We start from the raw sequence: 24,375 nt of genomic DNA, 5'->3' as shown, positions 1-24,375 counted from the left end.
GTGCAGGTAGAGCTTTTTTCCCTTGATTTTCCTTCCTCGGCTGCCATTTCCCCTACTTAAAAGTGATTTTTATGGTTATTTTTGGTCTGTTTCCTACTGCTACTGAGACATCTAAGTTATAGGGCTTGATTTTTATTTTAGTATCATGAGAAATGGTTTCAACTTGGGGAAGCCCAAACTTCAAATACCCATGGAAGTAAGATTAATGTAGTTGGAATTTTGCAGGAAAATAACTTCAAAGATGACATTTTTGTTGGAGGTGCTGAAATATCTACGGTAATACTTTTAACAAGGGTTAGTCTAGAGCACTGCTTGGAGCAAAGAATTCTAACATATCCTATAACTGTCTAAAGGCAAGCCAGAGATGGATTTATGGGCCATACTTAGCACTGTCACCTTGAAGTGAAGCACTTTGAAAGGCTGAATGAAGAAGAACAGTCAATCTCTTTGGGGGAAAGTCTTTCCATTTATTTTATTAGTTTTAAGAGTGATACCATATTGTGTCACGGGTTGAACAGCGTCCAATAAGAATATCTACTGTGCTTTGTGAATCATCCTTCATTCACTTCCATCCTCCACTGGGGAAGTGCTCGAGCAGAGAGGAGAGGCAGAGGGTGTGTGGCATCTCTGGTCTCTTTCGGAAGCTTCAGAAGATTCCAACCAACCGAGACTATTCCTCCTTCACCCCCGACCCCCCACCCCCACCCCCACCACTGGTTCCTTTCCAAAAACTAAAGTAACTGGTTAATAAGTAGGTCCTTGTGTGAGTAACTGAGGTGAGAAACATGGTATCATCACCCTTTAAAGGTGCATCATACTGTGTTGGAATCTAGTAAAAATGAGACCGTCAGACAAATAACGTGAAGCATAAAAGATTTTGACATTCTCTTAAGATTAAAATGGCATAATTTCTTGCAACAAAAAATAAGTCCAGAGATCTGATGAACTGTATAGTGAACATAGACAACAATATTCTGTTATAATCATCTAATGTGCTAAGAGATGATCTTAATTACTCCACCCATATAAATGAAATGATCATGAGGTAATGTGATAGAGGTGCTAACCATCGCTGCACCGACAGCCATATTACAACAGTTCAGCATGTTGCACATCTTAAATTTACACAGTGTGCAATGGTGTGTTCTAAATGTGCTTCAATTAAAAACAGCATAAAATGGCATATTCACTGCTTAATTACAATGCATTATGTGTGTCTTGCATAATTGTCACTCTTTTGAGGGTCAGGGTCGAAAATTCCTATCAAAGAAAATTTTAGTCAACAAGAAGCTTTGCAGAGCTTGGTTTACTGTAACGCCAATTGTAATAATGTTCATTAGCAAGGCATGCTCTAAGTATACAATAAATGAGTTATTATCCAGTTATAATATAATTGTTGGTGCGATGGAAAACAACAAACTACCCAACCCTTTCCCAAACAACTTAGAATCCAGATAAGGAACTGATGTATGTTACATATCTCAAATGGCTAATGACAACATAACGTGGCACAGGGGCCAGGTTCATGGCCATATATTTGTCTCACGGGGGCATGCACTTAGAAGGGCCCCAGGCTTGGTTTAATGCTCTGTTGTTGCTGTCTTGAACGTTTCAAAAAAAAATTTGAACTGGAGTCCTGCAATTTGCGCTTTACGCGAGGTCTGATCCTGGTAGCACAGCACAATGAATATCCGCCCAAGTGTTGACTGAGCAAGCAGAAGACCTGCTGTCACACTGTGAGGACAGGAAGGTGGCGGAGGACTGGGGTGATGGGAAGTGGCTTCTCAGTGAACTTTTCGGAGCTTAAGCTGAAATTTAAATAATGTGGGGAGCTTGGATAGGTGGATGGAAGGGAGGAGGGTATTTCAGGTGCGGAGAATTATGTCAGCAAGTTTCAGGGACAGGAAGGAGAAAAAGATGTTAGGAATCAGATTGGATGAAAGGTTTTTGTACAGCGATTCTGAGAAATGAGGCTCAGCCGGGTTGCAGGCACCTTTAACAACTAGGATTAAAAATCTGTGTTTTATACAATACAGTTCTGGCAGAGCATGAAGACTGCTTCAGTAAGATGAACTGAGCAGCAGAATTACAGCTTGAGTTTTAATAATCGTCAAGAAAAGAGAAAGGAAGTGGCAGCTGCACCGATGTGTTTGAGGAGGATTTTACCAGCTGGGACACCGCCTTGATTTCAGGGGCAATGGTGAAACTCCTGACATAAATAGGAAAATTTATTTATTAAAATCAAAGTGGAGGTAGAAAGTGGCAGGTTTAAGGGCTGATAATCATGAAATATAATTTGAGGATGAAATGAATTAGTTAGCCAGCATCTGAGTAGTTCGTGGCTTTAATAGTAGCTAAACTGAAGCCGTTCATTTACTTGGACGCTCTACAAACCCTCATTGAACACACTCTATTGGACACGCGCTTTAAATACAAAAGCATTTCTGCTTTGTGCAGCTGAATCACAGAAAGTTTTAAATAGGCTAGCTCCCTGATATCTTCACAAAACATCATAATATTTGAATATCTTTTAAAGGAGTTGCGGAGAAGACTGATTTGAATATGTGTCTACATCAGACACGCACGCTGACAAAGGAAAAACCAATTCTACATTCCTGTTTTTGTGTGAAGGCAGGGTGGTTACATTCCACGCCTCACGCAGTTATGAGGGGTTTTGATTTCAGTCACCTTTTTCTTCCTCTTTTCTTGTGCATACATATGCTAAAATGAAATATTTATTGTACAACAAAAGTAAACCACCAATGCGATGCAAAATGTGAGGCAAAGCTCAACTTTCCTTTCTTTCTTTTCTGTTTTTTTTTTTTTTTAATTCATGTAAAGAAAGGATTTCAGGCGAGGTAAATTTATGCATCAGTGCCTTTCGTCCGTTTCCTCCTGATAATGTCTGATTGACACCCCAACTGCATTACTTCTAAAGAAGCCAGAATGAATCCCACAGCCTCGTGTGGCTGGGCCTTAAACTGTCAGTGCGTGATGACCACTGAGGCCTGACGGATGCCACTGGCCGCGGCAGGAAATGTTACCCATCACGTAGAAGTCCCCCCACCCCCACCCCGTGTGGTGTTTAAACGTGCATAATTAGATACTGGGAAGTAAAACTGAAGTCAAGCCAGCTCTAAACGTGCTTTCTTGCTTTCTCTTTTGGCAACTGTATAGACTTAAGAAGACTCTTCTAATGAGAATGGGTTGCCCCTGCGTTTTTCCTTCTTTGCCGGAGGCCAAATACTGTGATTCTCTATTGATTAATCTATCAACTCTCAATTACTTGTTGTGATTTATCCAAGATGCTTGATTCTTTCTCATTGTTCTACTAACATGTGCCCACTTGACTGCCTTTCAAAGGCTAGAGAGAAATAGAGAGGGACTGCTCACATCAGTTTTGTCACCTTAAGAACAAATCCCTATTTCTGTTCAAAGGCATGTATAGATGAAGAAGGTAGAAATCACTAGATGACATGAGGCCCTAAATCTCTGTCGATTCAAATGAGTGATGCCGTCTCTTCCCTCATGGTCATGGAGAGCGGCAGAGTGATTTATATAAATACGTGTATTATATAGTTTTCTTTCAATGTTGTTATAAACCAATAAGGTACCCTGTGAATTTTAAGTATATGGTAACATGTAAAAGAATACCCAAATCCCAAAACTCTACAAAGAAACGATGAAATGTAAAGGTGGATCTTATATGTAATGCATGTAAATACAAATTTGGGCTGTCTCATTTTTAGATGGCACGGATTAAAACTTATTACTGCGTTGAGACGAAGCATCCTGATTGTCCCTGAGCCAACTCTGATTGAAGAAAAATGTCACATTTTAGTTGTTGGAGGGATGCGTAGCAATAGAAAAATGAGAAAGACTGGTCCAAGCAAGGAGAAAATATCAAGCTAAAAATGGAAGAAATGTGTACATAGAAAAATCACTAAGTTTGTCTAAGGTGAAAGGACCTTGTAATTTGTTAAAAACAAGTGATTTGAAGCCTGGGTTCTTGAGATCCTGCGAAAGTGGTGAGACCCAATCTGTCTGTCTCTAGGGAGGCATGTGAAGTGGCCAAGACCAAAGGGAGCAGTGATGGGTATTGTCCACTGAGATAAGGCAAATCTAAGCCTAACCCAGTGAAGATGATGCAAATGACGAACAACTTCCAGGTTCCATTCTAAATACTTAGACCCAGGTGAGCAATGCAGAGAGTTGTAGACTTGGTTATTTTGCTTTGCGTTACCAAGAAAAATGACCAAAGTAAATATATTGCAGACGATGAAGAAAACTAGATTCAACTAAGCAGAAGTCAGGAGCTGAGGTCGGAAAGTATTTTGAGAAGCAGGAGATGGTTGAATGTGACAAATGCTGCAGAGAGGGTGAGGAAAGATGAGGTCTGAAAATTGGACCGGCCCTTGGGCTCAGATGTAATGAGGTCGTCAGAGACCTCGCTGAAGGTCAGTTTCTCCCCAGCGACAAGGGCACAAGCTGGACTAGATGAACTTGAAAAAGGAGTCTTGTGAGAAGAATTGGGGGCAGTACAAGAAAACATAGTTTAGGAGCCAGCGTGTAACGAGGAATTCAGATCGTGAATCGACTGGTCAGATAATTTTATGGTGCTTGTGAAAATTTAACAAGGCTTTTTGATGATGCTGAAAAAAAAATCACTGGACTTGAAATAACTTCATTTGTATTAGAGAGATACCTGGTTATATAGTTCCCATTGCTCTTCTTTTAATTCTTTGTCTGCTTATCATTAAGCTAAGAGCACACAGCTACCTCTAGGTACACAGAAGAAATTAAAGAGAAATTAGAAAGTGAGAGAGAGAAGATGAGAAAGAAAGAGAAAGAAAAAGAAGAGACTGCTAAGTTACACAAATGTGTACGTGTGCACACACGCCACGCATGACCCCACACACACTCCTTCATATGAGTAGAAGGAAAGGCACAGAATAGTAGAACCCCTGAGTTTGCTTGTCTCTACACTGTGTTTATATTCAGGACAATTTTCGAATTAAAAATCCAGAGTCTGAGATGTGGGGATTTGCTGGTTAGTCAGCAGAAACATGTTTAATATTGCTCACATCGTAATTTATACTGTACGATACCATATTGGATAAAAGCAAGTGTTTATTGTCACCTTAAAATTAATCAGTAGTAACAATTCAGCATTGAGAGAGTTAATACATTTTTTTTAAAACGGCATTCTTTAAAAATGTGTGAGCAGGCATTACATTTAAAAGTCCAACTTTTAAGTCATTCCTCTGTGCAGAAGTTATTATAGGTAAACTGGTTTTCCGACGGGGGTAAGAGACCATTGTGGAACTCTCCATCCTGCGTGAGGGTAGAGTTACATCGGGAGGCTATTATGCTCGTGCTAGCACCAGGCATTGATAAGTGTGAAATTACCAGCCACCGAACATTGGAGGAATACATTTTTGCATCAAAGGTGCCCTTTACTCCTCAACCAGAACACCAAACTGCTGATTCAAATGAGCGGACCACTTAAAATTAAGCGATTCTTCATCTGAAAACTCCATATGCTGTATTTAACTACCTATTTCTAGGGATTTGCCCTTTTTTAGTAGAACTTGCTTCTAACATCCTAGGGAAATTTTAGCGCTAAAGGTTACATTAAACAAAAAACAGCGCAAGGATGTCTACGTTATTTGGAAACTGTTTAATGCAAATTTATAAAAAGGATATATGTCACTGTGGGTCACTCTTGAATTTTTTGGGGGGCTTTCTCTGTTGGATATGCAATCTCAGCTAAATGTTTTGAAGAGGAGGAATCAAATAAATTGCCCTATTTTGGGTCTTTCTCATCTGTATACAGTTGTGCAGCTCTACTAGACCTGAAAATTGCCCAGAGACAAACTTTAAAAAAATAGAGTGCTTTTGAGGCAGAAAATTGCTTTTCTGCAGTATGGTCTAAAGGACAGGCGGTGACAAGAGGACAGGGAGTTGTCACCACGCAGTGATATTATGAAGCATATCCTTCATAACAAAGAGGATAATTTGTTTTTATGTTTTTCCTTATTAGACCACAGAAGGATTTGGTGCAGTAACTCTATGGCTTTGATTTAAATCCTTGAAAGCAGATGCACAATTCGGTTTTTGAACATCCATCTTTAACCCACACGTGGTGCTTGGTTTCTGTGGAAAACAAATAGCTTAATATAGTGGATCATTCAGTACTTCCCAATTTCTTCAATAGCCGTAAATGTTTGGGCTTTGGGATAAAATATAAACTAATGGTAGAGCACCTTGGTTTTTGTGCATGTCAGTCAGTTCCTTAGTACCATTCCAACAAGGCTTTGTAGTTTAATATGAAAAAAAAAAACCCAGTATTTTATGTATTTGGATTGGCCCCTTGACGTTTTTGGAAGATTTTTTATGTGGTTTAATTTCCATTTTTATGGTGGTGTGAACGAAAAATGGGAGAAAATATGTCTTCTGTGTGTTAAGGGATTGGAAAGTCCTTTGGGCCTGTTATCATGTTAATGAGACAGTTGAGAGATATCAGGGTTTTGTGTATTAATCTTAGCAGGCATTTGCTCACTAGAACTGCTCATTTAGAGTTTTAATGGCATTAGCTGTGAATTTGCACAAAATTAACCAAAAAAATCCCAGCTCCACATTATGACTCCATAATACCCAATGTTTATTAAAACCTACTTAAAGTATAAGGCTAAAATATTTCCACTTTAAAAAAATGTAGCTTACTGTTTTGAAATGTTTTTTTTCTTTGCTTGCAAAAAGGATTTTCTGAATAATTTTATATTTGATCAGGAGATCCATTCCGATGTTAAGGTTCTTTGATCTCAGTAACTTTTTTTTTTTTAAGTTGAATAGGAAGTTTTTATTCCTTTAAGACCCGTCTCCCTCGCCATCCCCTGATGTGCAGATGTGCGCTGGGCAGTCACACCAGTAGGAATGAAGAGCGGCTGGGTAGGCTTTTACTTTGTACCTTTTGCGAAATTACTCAACTGTAAACTCAGAGAGTAGAAGGGACCTGAGAAATCAGGCAGGCCTGCACTCACATTCCCTGTGAAGAATCACTTCCATTTAAGTAAAGAGACGTACCCAAGGTTTCCCTTTCTTTTCTCATGCTAGTCTATACTAGAGGTGCTGAGGACCAGTGATCTCCATTTTTTTTTCATTTTCTTTCTTCGAAGTATCATATTTACAGCCCACATCTTTTTTGATAAGTCATTGTTCTTTCATTCAACAAATATTTCTTGAATACCTATAAGAGATAGTAGTAGGTATGCACTGAGGATACTCCATAAACCCAGTCCACACTCTCAGAGACTTTACCATGTGGAAGAGCATGAAATCAGAGCTCCTGACGGACAGCCCGGTTCGGCGTACCCCTCTCTGTCGTGAGACCACGGCTCAGGTGACCCACGCATTTGTGCTGGCCAGTCACTGCCCTTGGGAACAATGCCGGCAAACTGTTCGAGTCAGAGTTTGGACTCTTTTTTTTTTTTCTTTTTCAGATTTTATTTCTACCCATGTCACTTTTCTCTTACAGTAAAACAGTTACGCATGACGTATACCCTTAAATGGGTGTAGCTTTGTTTACCTCATTTTTTTCCTATTCAACTTTCCTCAGATGACACTCGAGCACTTTGTTGGGAACCTGGAAGTGTCTAGGTCTCATCAGCGCCTACTCCACAGCCCATTTCAGCCTCAGCTTAATGCCTGTTTGAAGAGTGACTAATTGTCATGTTTCTATTCTGACTCTTGAATGAAAGCACATAAGAGATAAATGCTTGTCCCTGCGATGTATACTGTGATTCCAAATGATTTATCTGTTGTTTACAATGAGTCCACATTTTGGATGAGAATGATAATTTTTTTCTGTCCAGTTGGGGACATTTCCATCATTGCCACTGAAAAGTTAGCAAGTGTCACCTAAAAAGATTTTGCTTGCAAGTTTCACGTGGAATCCATAATTAGGCTACCCTGTAAAAGCTATTGTAGACTATCCTGTAGAAAACACTGTACAGTGACATCCAGCAGGTGGGCCCGGTCTTCGTTAGACGCGGCTGTGCTGAGCTGTGTCTGTCCCCGGCTGCCGCAGTCTCTCGCTGACATGTCCCACCGCCTCCAGCCTGCTCACCTTTTTCTTGCCTGCCCATTGTAGTTCTTATCCTCTGATTCCTTTGGTGTAAAATGCTCCATTATTTTCAATTTGTGCTATGCCCATCTCCTGCCTCGGCCTATTAATCCATGCCAACCACAGGGACAAATGGAAGCAGATGATTGCACAGTCAGCATCAGCATTGTTGAATTTCTATCCCAGATTCTGAGGACTTGGCCAGAAGTGTCCTCAGAAGTTTCACGTGGTACAAGCGGCCCTCGCTCACAGATGGGCCCTATCGCGCCAGTATTTCTGACAAACAGTGCAATAGTAACCAAAAAAAAAAACACACCCTGGCTTGCAGTGATAAATAAACCAGTAGCTTTCATAGAATTTTTAAAAAACATTAGTTCAAGTATAAGTTATCTTTTTTTAGAGGACTTACTTTATAGAATAAACTTACAAAAATCTTCACATTCTCTGGATCTGCATTTAATTATAATTATAAATCTACCAATAGAAAATTAGAATTCTATATTGACTAAGAAGGTTTACTCTTGAATCTTAATCACATGGAAGTCAAAGCCATAGTTGTTTAAAATCCTACATCTTACCCTGTTAATGTCCTCTCTTCTAACGATAAAATAGTCAATAAGTCAATGGTGTCAATTTGATAAAAACCAACTTAGGCGAAAATGGGTGCTGGCTCATCTACATGGCAGTTTCAAGTCACTGTCTAAAAACTCCCAGGAACACCCGAAGGCAGGCAGGGCCGAGGGCCCAGGTCCCGCACCTCGTCCTCACTCTGCACTCGGCTGCTTTCCTGGTCAGCTTCCTCGTGACATTGTGTTTGAGGAGTGAGATCTGTGGCTAAAATAGAAGTTTGGGTTTCATGGTGGAGTCGCAGTACCGCAGATGGCCATGTGATGAGATGGGATCTTAAAATACCTTCCGAATCATCAATGAAGTTAAAACATATTTAAATAGGAAAAACTACGAAGTCAGTATCTGCTGTTACGAATATGATACGAGTGCTGAGTACAAAGCATTTTAAAGTCTGTGTTCCAGTACACAGTCCTGTGTGTGATATGCATCAATTCTCTTTAAGCACACTATCCAGTTGAACAGACTGACTATCTAATAATTCTAAATAAATAAATTTAATTGTAGATTAAAAATCTTGTGTAATCTACTTAAAAGTAGATCAAAAAGCAATAAAATATGCACATAATTGTTTCTTTAATTAATGTGCTTTTCACATTAATATACATGCTTCTTTAAAGTTGTGCCTCAAACCGATTTTGAAAAATCAGTATTTTAGAAAACTTCTTATGTTCCTTAGATTTGATACCATTCTGACAACTTTTTTTTTAAATTTAAAGTCCATTTCTTCATAATCCAAAGTGATTCAAATGATGTCTCTAAGTCTATTTATCAGATTACTGTAGTACTATGTTAGTTTAATTAATTTGATTTATATTAACATATAGTAAAATTTTAGAATATTTTAAAATTCTGTGCAACTTTGTATTACACTTCACACCTTTACTGGCTGAACCAACAGCTAAATATACATAGCAGATGTTTCAAAATGTTTACAAACACTGTGATCTCTGTATTATCTGAAGTATAATTGAGACATTTATTTGAGTAGATCTAGAAATGTGGGAAAATGCTTAATTAGGTTGGACACAAGTACTACCCCAATAGGTATATAAAAATTTATAGGTATTATACAGATTTTCCTACCTCAACTTGGTATTCAAAACAATTTGAGTGGAAAAAGGGAAAGCAGTATTTCCAGTGACCATTGACTGAACTCAGGTCAACAAATAAAGATTCGGGATAGCTTTTCTACATTCCCAGTTGGTCTTTGCCCAAAGTGCCGGGAAGAACTTTAGACCTGCTCCCTTTGGAAGCAGATCATTTTTCTTGGGCCCAACTATTTCCGTCTGGTTTGGAGGATTTCCCACAACTTGTATAAATACCAGATAGTATGTAGTAGATACACTATTTTGTTTTATATTTTAAAATGTACTAAAATTGGCCCTTGAAATATTTTAATCCATTGGACTTTTTTGAGAAGTATTTTATAAAATATATTCTCTAATTAACATACTAGCTTTACTGTATTTTTTTTTATCTCAGGTCCCCACTCTTTTCTCCGCCTCTTTATGCACATAGCTTGGTCTCCTACCTGAAAGACGAAAACTGGTCAAAATGAGACCCATTAATTTCTTCTCAAATAATATATGTACCTTTTCAAAATAATCTGTGTTTTCAGCCCCTTCTTCCTATCTCCTTTCCCCTTCCCTCCCTTCCCCTCTCCCACCCCTCTTCTGTCCCAGTCTCTTCCCTCCCCTCCCCACCCCTCCCCTCTCCTCCCTTCCCCATCACTTCCCTTCCCATCTCTCCCTCTCCCCTCCCCTCCTTTCCTCTCCCCTACCCTGTGAAATCAGCCCTCTGTCTGGACTCTTCCTTCTATGATCGTGTATGCTCTCTTTCTGGCTTACTTTTGGATCTTATTCTACCAGCTAGTTACCTCTATTTGCTACCATTTCCCTCCTAGGACATGAAACCCTTACATTATTTTTTAAAAATTCCAGATCAACAGATTCAGTGGTCAGTCAACCAAAGTTAACCATATTGTTACAGGAAATGCTTCCTGCGTGTCTGAACCTTGAAGGATATTGACACTACTTACTTCCTTGTAGTTCATGGAGGCTATATCTCTTCTAATCAAAAGAAAAATAATACTATTCCAAATTTTTACACTTCTTGATTATTTCAATTTAGATCATATAGTAGTTTTGTCCTAAAATAAAAGCTCTTTTTAAATTCCTCAAACTAAGCAAACAAATCTGAATTAGGAAAGAAAAGAATTAGTTGAATAAAAGAATACAAAAAAAGTTGAAAAAAATAAAAAGGGCCCATTTCTTAAAGATGGCAAAGTAATCAGCATTTTCATTGAAGATTTTCTTTCAGAACTTTGCCCCATGCAACATCTGCAGTTTTACTCAGACTGTACTTCATCAGATCTAAGTACCTACATACATGTTCGGATATCCTTCAAAGTCTAATTAAAACAAAGCAAAACAAAGCAAAAGCAACATGCTGCCTCCTTGAGAGTCTACTCACTGCTTCTGGTACCCTGTCGCTCTCTGACCTTGTACACCTGCACCATCCAATATGGTAGCCACTAGCCAGGGTGTTCCTACTTGCATTTAAATTTAAATCGATTGAAATTAATTACAATTTGGAATTTATTTCCTCAGATATACCAGCTGCATGCCAGGTATTCAATAACCACATGAAGCCAGTGGCCACTATATTGGAAAGTACAGGTTTACAGACATTGACATCTTTGCAGAAAGTTCTGTTAGACAGTTTTGCTTCCATCCTTTAAGAACACTTGCTTCCTCTTCTCCGTAAAGTGATGACAAAGACTGGCTCAGAAAGTTGACAGGGAGGTTATGTGAAAGCATATGCATGAAAACATACTGTCAACTAATGTACATACAGTAAAGACAGTATTATTTCCTCTGCCCTTTCTCAGTCCGAAGCCTTTTCCATGACTGTGGCTGTTCCATAAACTGAGAAGCAAATAATCCATGCAAAGATGCAAGAAATCATGTAACAAAAGTATTCTTCTTCTGACTTTTAAAATATTTTTATAGGTATTTATTTGACAGTCTCAGCTCTATTTCCTTGCTCCCCTCTATCTCAAGGTGGTAATGAAAAGCTTGCTGTAAGTTCTAGAATAAACCACAAGGACCATGGTTCACGATTTTTCTGAAGTATTTAAAATGGTGTTTTGATACTGCTTTTCCTGAAAGCAAAGACTTAGAACCGATTATACTGCTAGCAAGGTGTTAATTTGCAAGTGTCTTACCAGTGATCACTGAACAGTTACCATATAAGGCCAACTGAATTCATCAATTATTTCTTCCAATCTCACTTTTGCCAAGAATGAAGAGAGGAAATCCATGCATAGACTACTTTCTCACCAACACAGAGAATTCTAATCCAAAGACCCAACGCCCAACCAAAAGCACCACCACAAAATACCAATACAACAACCATTTGACTTTTTATTGTCAGTGATTTGCAACTAGTTGGAAGTTTTTACAACTAAATAGATGGATTCTCAACCACTGAGGCTTGACTTGGCAATGCTATTTTTTTCAGCATCTTAACTGAAATTATCACAACTGTAAATACAAAAGGAAGGAAAGAAAGGAGGGAGGGAGGAAGGGAGGAAGGAAAACAGAGGGAGGAAGGTGAGATTGAAAGTAGCTAGAATCATTTCCTGAAGCCTCGGGCTTTAAACCTGTTCTGCCTGTTCCCTGTGGTGCAGGAGTAAGCACTAGGTCGTCAAGGGGGTGGGCTGGGTTATCCTTTCATTGTCTCCATCCCTCATTTTCCCTGCTCTCTGAGCTTAGCTCTCAGGGTCAAGTACTCCCAGGGAGAGCTAGAAAATTCATATAGCTCTTGCCATAAAAGAGTGCAGGAACCCTAAGAGTCAAACGCAGCCTAAAATTGGCCTTACAGGTGCTAAATATCTTATCCTGGATAGCCGCTTCTGCAAGGAGAAAACAAACATTGATTAAAGAAGCTAATAGAATGTTTTGCTTTGATAATTGCAGAAGCTGTGGGAAAGAATATGTATTCTCCAAATCGAACTTTGCTAAATGAGGGTCAGTAGCTTTAAGCTTTTTATAGTAGAAGCTCAACTCTGTAGTAAGTGAATATTTTAACCACAGGAACACTGAAAATTCAATGATATTTTCATAATTGCATTTCGGATAGTCAATAAACACTGTAACCTAAAGTAGCTCACTTTGAAGCAAACTTGATTGCCTAGCAAAAAACATTGTACCACCTAATATTAATAAACCTAACTACTGAACTCTGAATATAATGGGACAATTAGCTCCAGGAAGCATTAGTATTCATTATACCCAGAACATTAGTTTGTGTAGACAGCTGCAGACACAATGCATGTGGTACAATTATAGTGCATCAGAGACGTTCCATAGAATGTTATTTGAAGTTTTTTGCTCATCTTTGTAATCTGTCTCAAGGACTTTCTTTTAAAAATACCCTGGCTTAATAAGAAAAAATGTATATACTTATTTATATGTATAGATAAAATATAGATGAGGAAACATAGTTATTGAACTAAGTGAAATGTAGTGAAAGAGAGGATATGAGTTTATGCATAATTGTTTTCTTTTGTAGCCCAAATAAGAACTATTTCAGAGAAATGACATGGCTTTGTGAAACAGATGTTAGGGACGGAGAGGGCTTTGTACTTACCACTAAGACTTAAAGTATCGCCGTCAGTCCTTTGGCTTTCATTGGCCATCAGCTGCCTCTCTTCACTTAGATATGTGTATTGATTTAAAAACATCCCGAAATGATTAAGAAAAAGGGAGATATTATAACCAACCTTCTAGAACAGAATATAGCTTTAAAACTAAAAATTTTGGATGATGTTGAAAAAGTAATAAGTGCCATGTCAAACTCCTCAAATGCTATGTTTTAGAAACCAAGTATGTTCTCATTTGAAGATACCATGCAGAACTGACATCTCTCAAAAATTCTCAGTAACTGATGAAAGTAAAATAAGTGAAGGACTATTTAAAAGAGAAATAAAATAGCGGAGATTATGGTATGGATAGTAACCAACAACAATTAATTTATCAAAAAGATCAAAGTTACAGAGATTCCCCTCCCCAGACCCCGTCATGCTTAGTGCTAACCTCTTGCGTCAGTGACTGGAATCTCGCTGAAGTATCTTGCACTGTAACACCCGAAGGATTCCAGAATCTAGAATTTTTGAAATTCATAGTATGGGTTTCAATCATCAGTCCAACAGCACTGATGCAGAAAATAAGTGGCATTATTGAGGGATCCGACAAAATCAAGTTTAGTACCAAGGTTATTGGAAGGATGACTATTGACTATTTTTGTTCTTTGAATAAAAGAAAAGAGAAGATGAGAAAGAGCATGTTTCTGTCAGACATTTAATCATGATTAAATCAATCCCGCAGCTATTTTTAGTGACTTTTAGTTTGCATCTGTCATTGTCCTCTCAGCTGCTGTTATGCTTAGGAAGGGAAACCACAAGAGCATCATTATTGGGTTTAAAAAATAGAAGGCAAAATATACATTATCTGTCATCTCTATTTCCTTAGACAGCTAAAGCAAATTGACTGGCATTTGTTTTTTATTCTGATTGTAAAACCAGTGATGTCAATTATAAGTGGTTTGGCAATTATAGAAAAGTAAAGTTAAAAATTTCAAATCACTTCAATTCTACCACCAGCAGTAATAATTTTGAACACTGGTGAATTTTAAGAATCTTTCTCTAGGTATATGTATATCTGTGTGTGTGTGTGTGTGTGTGTGTGTACATTATAGATATATACATTATGTGTGTGTGTGTATATATATAAACATATATTCAGTATATTTTGAGCATTTTCCAGGGATTTCAAACTCATGAATTCTTGCTATGAAGTGTTATTGACTGCATAATTTATTTTGCCAGTGTTGGGCAGTTAGGTTATTTCTAAGTTTTTCACTCTAGATAATTCTACAAAGAACGTCTCATAAAATTTTTATAATGGTTAAATTTTTACGTATTTTTAATTGAAGTATAATTGACATAACATTATATTAGTTTCAAGTGTATTACATAATGATTTGATATTTGTCTATACTGGGAAATAATCACCATAATAAGTCTAGTTAACATCCATACCCATACAGAGTTACAAATTTTATTTTTCTTGTAATGAGAGCTTCAGGAGTCTACTCTCTTAGCAACTTTCTATTATGCAATACAGTATTATTAACTATAGTCACCAGGCTGTACATTACATCCCTTGACTTACTTATTTTATAACTGGAAGTTTGTCCCATTGGCCCCCTTTACTCATTTTGTCCACCATCCTCACCACCCTCCCCTGCCTCTAGTAACCACCAATCTGTTCTCTGTATCTATGAGCTTGTTTGGTTGTTTTGTGATTCTACATGTAAATGAGATCACATGGCATTTATCTTTCTCTGTTAGACTTATTTAACTTAATCTAATGCCCTCAAGTTTCATCCATGTTGTCACAAGTGGCAAGATTTCATTATTTTTAAAGGCTGAATAATATTCCATAGTGAGTGACAGTGTATGTGTGTATCGTATCTTATTTATCCATTCATCTATTGATGGACATTTAGGTTGTATCCATCTTTTCACTATTGTAAATAATGCTACAGTGAACATGGGGTGCGGATATCTTTTTAAGTTAATGTTTTCATGTCCTTTGGAGAAATACCCAGAAGTGGGATTGCTGGATCATATAGCCGTTCTTTTTTTTTACTTTTTGAGGAAACTCCATACTGTTTTCCATAGTGGCTGGACCAATTTATATTTCTACCAGCTGTGCACAAGTGTTCTCTTTTCTTCACATACTTACCGACAGTTTTTATTTCTTGATTTTTGATAATATCCACTCTAACAAGTGTGAGGTGATATCTCATACGTCTTTAGGAAAAACAAAAAAAAAAGAACTCTAGCAGGAACAAATAGACCTCACCATTGCTTAAGAATGCACTTATATACAAAGTAAATAAATATATCCTACTGGATTTTCTACTTGTTATTAGAATGGGGGGAAAACAATTCATCGGATTCTAATTTACTTGTTAACCAGATGAGTGTCTCCTTATTGAGCTCATCCTTTATCCTTGTTGTTACATGTAGTTCATTCCTTTTTATGGTTGAGCACCATTCTACTATGTAGCACAATTTGTTTATCTGTTTAACTGTTGCTGGACATTGTGGTTGTTTCCTGTTTTTGGCTATTATGAATATCCTGTAACAAGTCTGTGCATCTATGTTTTTACTCCCCTGGATTGAATATCTAGATATGGAACCGCTTGGACATACAATAAATGCACATTTAACTTTGTAAGAAACTGCCTAGCAGTTTTGCGAAGTAGTTGTCTCATTTCACTGCCCATGGAAGCTCTTGTGCATGTGGAGCAAGGCGTGCGTATGTATACCTGACTAAACCAGAGGCTTATGGGACCGCAGGTTACCACTGTCAGCATTCTCAGACAGCTGTTTTCCAACTGAGGGAGTGTTGTTTCCTTCTATGATTTGAAACCCAGTCCAACCATACCTGAAATCTAGTAGAATCCTTTAAAATGAAAATCAAAAGAGAAGAGAGGGAAAAAATTTTGTAATTCCAAACTTCACTTTGGTTTGGCTTAAATTGAAATATCTTCAAAATAATCTTTCCAATGAAGGATTAAATTAGTTTAGGCGGAGTATCTTTCACCCAATCAGAATTTCACATTTCTCTCTACCAGAAGATGAACACTGGAAAGAAACAAAGAGCTTGGATTCTAAGCATTTTTCTGTGTGACTTTTGATTATGTGATGCAATTTACCAGGAGTCTGTTTCTCCATTGTTGGACCAAGGTGATGGCGGATCCTATGACCTTCTTCACTGTTGGTGGAGTGAGAGCATCCATGCACTTGTAGGAGATGATTTAAATTTTTTATGCATTTCATTATTTAATTTAAATTGAATTAAATTTTAATTTTAATTTAATTCAAATTCATTATTTTAATGGACTCTTTATTACTTCATTACAAAAAATGGAGATATATATATAGCTTTGTTGTAAACTCATGCCCCCAGTAAAGAGATGCACAAATGAATAACTGAGTTGAACCATGCATAATTTTATATTTTTGGTTTCTAAGTTAAGAAAGTGAAGCAGAAATCACAGCATAAATTTCTCAACATTATTTCTGTAGGCTTACTATTGTTTTCCAGCAAATGTAAACATACTTTGCCCTCTTTGAGTTACTCGGAACTTGTAAAAAGAACAATATATGCTCTAATCTGTTCATCAGAACATACAGAGAAATTCATCTTCTCTGATATTTGATTTCTTCCGTGATGCGCTTCTTTGGGTCTAAGAATGGAAATATGAATAATCTTCTGTACAAAATTACTGATAGATTTTACGATAGCTCCCGTGTCTTCATCTACATTTCTTGGAAATGTCTCTCTTTCACATTAGAGTCTGAGGATATTATAAACATAATTAACATGCAGATACAAAGATGCACGCAAGATAATAGCCCCACTCACCACCATTAAATTAGGAAGCAAATACTGAATAACAGATTAGAACACTAATGACAGATTTGTTTCAAAATACTTGAAGATAAAAATGGGTCTCTTAGAAAAAGTATAAATGAGAAGATAAACATTCTGTTTTATGCATTTCCACATGTATTCAGGAAATCACCTGTTTTGTGTTTCAGGTTTTCTAATTATAAATAGGTTTATTACATTTAATATATAGAGGTAGACTAAAATGAGATGGTATAATTATAGTGTCTAATAAAGTACTTGGAGTAATTGTAGGAACTACACAAAATTTAGATCTCATATTTTGTAGCACAACTGTGTATCTGATACAAAGATTTCCTTTCAAATGTCGCCTTGGGCTGTATCTTCTAAGGCCAAGATACTTCTAGGCAGAAAGGACTCACATCCTGCCCAGGTATTGCTACTTAATTTTAGGATAGCATCTCCTGTATGTTTAATAGCATCCTTCAAGGGGTACCACATAATTTTAAAGCCTTACTTGTATTTTCAGGTTTCTTACCATCTGTTTGAGGAGACAAGTTTAACACACATGAAAGAAACGGAGGGCATTAGTGTACAGATGTAACCAGATGCTACGTCTTCTGGTAAAACAAGCATAGTGAGAATTTAAAAGAGAAGAGACCCACGTGGACTAGAGTCAGAAGGCTTCATGAAGGAGGTGAGCTTGTGGCAAGCCTTAAAGAAAGGCCTTTTCTATGGGAAGAAAATTCAGTGAGGCTCAATTCACCCAGTAAATACAGTAGGAAATAGCAAGAATATTGACTAAAGACAGGTGTATATATCAGCAAAAAGGTGAAAATCAAGTTGCATAGTTATGAATGGGACCAAATTGAAATGTGGAAATATATATATATGCACACACATATGTATACACATACACTAAATAGTAAATGTACATATTTATATTTATATTTATATTTACAAAAATACATACATTTTAGCCATTAATAATTCTTAAACCAGTGGAAATTCCCAGTACCATGGAATTCTGGGAGGCTTAGTGACTCTGAGAAAACTTGTTTAAATGGTCTGTCACAAAGTAAAGTACTTATTTTCTATGGGTAACATTGTTCAAATGTTCTAAAAGATGATCACTACCTATTTTTTATATGGCATATGAAAATTTGTCTTTTAAAAAAAGCCCCTCATAGTGACAGTATTTACACCATGTTATGGATTTCTATGCAGACTGAATATTTTTATTGAACGAAAATAGGCAGGATTAGCCATTCCGCCAAGATTATTTCCAAAATGATATCTAACTAGTAGAGTAGTGATAAATCATAATAAATAAGAACTTCTTTTCTGTATTGTGTTAAAGTCTCCAAGCTTCAGAGTAGATGGTTTATTAAACTTCCAAGAGGAGCCTAAGATGATTGGATATGTGATATGAAAGATAAAACAATATTAAGGTAAATTTTCTTTGTATATATATATAAATTTTTTTTTCTTTTTTTTTTTTTTGGTGACTAACTAGAGGCAGAGCCAAACCACCCCAATTAACTGAGCATTCAATGCTGTTTGGCACAACTGGCACTCCCTGCTGAGAAGAGACCCAGGCCTGAGCTAAGCAAAAGGTCTGAATTGGCTTCATAGTTAGGAAGGCACGCTTCCCCCCATGAGAATCACTGGGGTTTCCTGGACTGCATTCTGAGGGCAGCTAACAGTGCAAGTTTCTGGTGTCAGCCTCAGCTGGTCTGTAGAGAAGGACCAATGTGCAACCTTTCCCCGAAATTTAAGAAGAATCTGGCCCTAATGGATTTGAGATTTGTATATGTGTTTGTGTGTGTGTGTGTGCGCGCACGCGCGTGTGTGTGCATGTGTATTTATGTCTCGGGTTTATTTGCCAAGTTGCTGAGTCTGTTCAAAAAAATTCCATGAATCTTCAGTTTCGCTTCTGTGTGGGAATGTGCACACTCTTAAAGTCTGTAGCCAAGGGCATACTTTTCTGCCATCCATTTGTATTAAAATCTGTTAAGCTTACCTTCACATCTTTTAAGGCCTTCCTCTTTTCTAACCCTTGGCAATTCATTGTCAACATTTTTGGAAGCAATCCTATAAGGAATTTTTTAAAAATCATCTTGAGTTTTATTCAAAGAAAAGCAGATGTCTTAATGAGATACTAAGAAATCAGTAGGTCTGGGTCCTATTTGAAAACAAGGCTAATAGCTCATTGTATTCTTACTATCATATCAAAATAGTAATTTGCTGGAGTTTATTATAAACAATGGACCTTCACTGGTAATCAGGGATCTAATAGATTGCTCTTTGGTGAGGAAGTCGACACATTTTGCAAGCCATTCATCTTTCTGTTGATAGAAATAACTTTCATTAGGATGAATAGTTTTAAGTCATTTAAATCTTGAGGGTAAACAAATTTTTTAATATAAAGACATTTTTTCTTTTAATAAACTCTGCTATCATTTCATGCTTTAATAATCTTAAGAACTAGTATGTGTCTGAGAATTGTTAGAATTTGCACTGAAATTGTTTTCAGTGCTCTAGAATGGAATGTTCCCTTTACCAAGTCGTACAATTGAACGTTGAATTGGATGCTTCTGCTCTTCCATTGCCCTCCAGGCAACATATGTTATTAAACCAGAGATAGTCACCAGGGAGAGCCATGAACATGTGGGAAATTAGGGTTCGTAAGTAGAGAGAAGTTGGTAAATCTATAAAACTGTGCAAAATCCCTCTCTTGGGCCATCTCTCTACTTTAAATTATCCCTGTTAACCAAAATAAACTTAAGGAATCATTCCATGGTTAACGTGCTTTGATATATCTTGTTCAGTTGTGGTCAGGGGGTCAGTCTTACATTTCTATAGCAAATGTTTTCTCTTGGTGCCCAGTGATATTGATTTTGCGGGCAAAGGGACGTGATCAGTGAAGTGACAGCTGCAGCCTAAGAGTGATTGGGGCAGGAAATACAGCAATGATGAGCCAACCTCAAAAGGCTTAGCTTTGAGATGCTCAGCTGAACCTCCTGCCTTCTCAGAATGGGGGGGGGAGTCCTGGGAGAGCTACTTTTTGCAAGAGTTCTGTTGACACATACTTCATGTCAGGTCAAAAATATCATAAGAGCATCTTTTCACTGTTTTTCTAGCCAAGGGGCTGTACACTCTTAAAGGGCACTGTTAAAAAAAATAAACTCACATTTGTTACATAATGGAGAAAGGTTGACACTGAGAGTTCTTAACTTCAAAAAGTTCACTTGATCTGGGAGAGAATCAAATGTTGTATTAAATTTTAGGCACAAATATGGCCACCTAAAAGTGAAACTTCTACTGTGGAAACACTGGTTGACACATATATTTCATCTGTATCTACATTTATGGTAAAGTTTTTACAAAGCTCGTTTTATGCTCATATAATTCTTTACTGTGTTTTACACTCACAGAATTCTTGAAATGATTGCATTCAACAAGCACATACTGACACGGTACTGTGTCCGGTAGGTACCATTGCTAGGTGCTAAAGATTGAACTAGGTTAGCGTGAGAACTGAAACACTAAAAATAATCTTCCTTGTAGTGATAGGTTTGCATGTTTTTTGAAAGTATGAGCAGTTTGACAAATTACAGAAATGTCCCCTACACATGTCCAGTGTATTAAAAATACTATCATGGAACAGTTTACATATTTCTCACACTAATCTTATTTACTTACTTTAAAGATAGTGGATATTTAAAATGTATTAGGTGATAGCCTTATGACATGAAAAGATACTAACTAGTGTATTATCAGCGTGTGTTGAGCATCCTAGAAAGGATATCAAAGTATATATGCACAGTTTCTATCTTGTAGCTTTCAAATACACGGCAAGAAAGAAGACATCTTCAGTCTAATATATTGATTAAAACTCTGAAACATGTGCCTTTTGATATGTCTCTTATAAATTGGATTTTCTCATAAATAAGATTTGGTGGTATTTTTTAAAGACTATTGATTAGCTTAACAAAAACCTTCCACTCATGAGCTACCTGTCTGATATCCATCTCATTTCAAAATTGAGGATTTTTCTGTATTATTTAGAGATTTCATTGATACAAAAACTAAACACTTGAGTCTGCAGGCAGCAGAATGCCTTCGGCAACCAAGCATATCAAAATACAGTGCACAGAGAGACTTAGTACTCCTGCTATTTAAAGACCTATTTTCATGAGCTTATTAGCTACTAGTGATCCCGAAGGAGAAATACAATTAAAACTTAATCATACCAAAAGCTGGGATTCTTCTGATTCAGCGAACTTGTAATCTGTTATATTTAGTGATTTACTTGTAAATGTCTGAGCACTGAGAATGAAGATCACATAAGTGGACTTCACTCTGTGGTGGTGCAACTCCTTTGAACTCACATCACAGGATTGGCCCTGTCTGTGTGCGCTTCACTCTGTCATGCACCCACCCCTCTTTCTTTTACACTTTGCAGAGTTTCTAAATTGTGGCTACCTCTCTTTTCTTTTGTGAAAGAAGAATAGCTCCCATTCCCTTTCAGTATCGTATTATCCCATCCCCTAGGTCTCAGATATGAAATCGAATCCTTGTAAAATAGATGATGCTGAAGAATTTGAGCCCACATTAGCAAGTCAAGTCAAGAGTTTAGAGATACAGAAAAACCACACTCGGATGATCTTATATTTGCCCGGGAGCTCGAGGTGAACAGGGAGATTTTATTACTCAGAGAACCAGGATGAATACACTGTTTCATTTACAAATATTGATTCTCCGGCGTGTTCCTACCCCAACTCCCTACCATCACCACCGCCTTTTGTTACGGGGTAGTGTGAGCTTCCTTAAAGCCGTGTGCAGGGAAGAAGCAAGGAGAGAAAGAGGAGGACTGGCATTGCCTCCCGTAGTGAAGAAGGGTTTCTCCTGGTCTCGTTCAGGGTCTGCTCTATGTTGCTGCAGAAGGGCACCTGATCAGAGCTTAGCAGGCAAGACGGCAGACTCTAGGCAGCCTGGGATTCTGCTGGTCTTGCAGCCTCTTCCCAAGTCATCGTCCGTGTTCTAGTTCTGGGGGGATGGTGGCAGGAGGCTTTGCTGACAGCTGGTGCCGCAGAGGTGGCCTCTTCACCCATCAGAGAATCAGTGCCTTCAGAAAGGAAAGGAATAATTGAAATGGTTTCTGTGTCATTTGGGAACAGAACTTGATAATCTCGTGGGTACCTCTTAGTCCATATTTTATTTTGAGTTTACTGGATTTAGCAAATGAACTTATTTCCATGTGAGGTGCTGCATGTATTTTGATTCAAATTATAATCATTTTTGTGTTCACTCCTGTCTTTCTGTCAAGAAAAAGAACAAAGGACACTGGAGCACAGGGTTCTCTCTACCAAGGGAAGGTTCTCTCTCATAGTTTTGACTAAATTACAGAAAGAGAAAAACCAAGGTCTGTGGCCAGAAGAAGGATTTGTGGCTAAGCCTGTAAAAGCACATTTCTCATGGCCTGAAGGATCTTGTTAGTACACCTGACCCTTGAGCAACGCAGGGGTTAGAAGTACCGATCCTCTGCACCATCAAAAACCTGCATGTAACTTTTATAGTTAGCCCTGCATGTATAACTTACATAGTATACACAATTCTTTGGTATCTGTGGTTCCACATCCAGGCATTCAACCAACTGCAGACTGTGGGACAATAGTAGTTACCACTGAAAACAAAACAGTGCAAGTGGACCTGTGCAGTTCAAACCCTTTTTGTTCAAGGGTGATCTGTACTGGTTTTTCAGATGGGGTCAACCAGAAGTTCTCCTGATAAATGACTTTCTTAGACAGAACCTAGCATCAATGTCCTTGCTAGGATTCTCTTCCTTTCCTCTGCTGCCTTCTAATTTCTACTGCTCCGTTTGACTTCATTTTTATTCTTGTCATCACATTATGCCCATTCCATCTTGAGATTTAATGTCTGGACAGTTTTGCCATTTGGCATTGGAAATTCTTTGATCTACCTTGAGGAAATTGGGACAAACTGTCACAAATTATTTAGCAGTTCTGAAGAGCTCCAGGCTCTCCTTGCTGTGCAAGAGGGCTGGTAGTTTCCCACTGAGGCAGAGATTCCTCATCTTGTCGTGATCGCTTGGATTCTTCATCACCTGCTTTAGGCAGGTTTCTTCTGAAAGTGGCATGACTGTGATTCAGTATAACCCAAGTGTTTACAGATCAAACTTGCACAATAAGGGAAAAAAATCTCCATTCATTCATTCAACACACACTGCTTACTTACCTACTGTATACTGAACACTCCCCTTGGAAATTAGGCGATTCCTATGAGCAAAGTAAACAATACCTGTGTTTATGACACATTTCTAGCAACATGTGACAATCTGTATTCTATATACTGTGTATATGGAGAGGAGAGGGCAGTGGGGTATTGTACGTGATGAAACACAGTTCTGTGGAAAAGGAGGAAATAAGGCACAGACGACTGGGAGTACTGGGGGCAGAGTGGAGTGCAGCTGTCTTTTTCCTTAGCCCGAAAGCAGACCTTCTCTTCTCCGGAGGTACAGTTGTCGCCGTGTGCTCTCGCTAAACCTCCTCTCCTCTCACATACTCAAGTAGGCTCCCCAAGGGGTCGCTCTCACTGCTCTCTGGGGATGTCTGACCGAGATTCTCTTGCTCGGGGTGATGTAAGAATGGCATGCATTCTTTCTGATAGTTTAGTCCTTTGGTGCATGGCCAAGGACAAGACTTGACAGCTGGGGTGTTTAAGGTACAGTCCTTGTCCGTGACATCGTGAGCAAATAAGCCCCAGGTTTGAACAACTTACTTTCTTGTAATTAATTCACAAAAAGCAGCCAAATTGGAAGGGGCTTGCATGAAAACATTTAATAGTTGTTTCAAACAAAAACAAGAAACACCATGTATAGACAGATAGTTAAGACAGTCTCTTCAGCGATCTACAGTGTGCTTATCAATGACCAGGCAGCGTTCTAAGCGTCATTTCCTACATAAACTCATTTCTCACTCAAAATAACTTTTAAGACAGTTACCACTATCAACTGCATTTTAGGTGAAGGATTTACAGGGGAAATGTTGACATTAAACTACATGTTATGGATCCTTGATCATGGAAATCACTTACTGTTTTGCCTTT

The 24,375-nt window shown here is 37.9% G+C and overlaps 1 protein-coding gene and 1 long non-coding RNA gene across 2 annotated transcripts in view; one reads left to right on the top strand and one right to left on the bottom strand.

Annotated features, from left to right (window-relative positions):
* TENM3 (teneurin transmembrane protein 3) overlaps positions 1 to 24,375 on the top strand; it is a 1,525,061-nt gene that overhangs the window by 370,579 nt on the left and 1,130,107 nt on the right. The window lies entirely within an intron of this gene.
* Positions 21,934 to 23,857, bottom strand: LOC140689386 (uncharacterized). The gene is made up of 3 exons (XR_012064313.1): positions 23,767 to 23,857; positions 23,506 to 23,546; positions 21,934 to 22,375 (listed from the first exon to the last, which is right to left on the bottom strand). It is a non-coding gene; the product is annotated as an uncharacterized lncRNA (long non-coding RNA).

The sequence above is a fragment of the Vicugna pacos genome, chromosome 26 (genome assembly GCF_048564905.1).
Source record: "Vicugna pacos chromosome 26, VicPac4, whole genome shotgun sequence".
Taxonomy (NCBI): domain Eukaryota; kingdom Metazoa; phylum Chordata; class Mammalia; order Artiodactyla; family Camelidae; genus Vicugna; species Vicugna pacos.
This window is presented reverse-complemented; position numbering and strand designations above follow the sequence as displayed.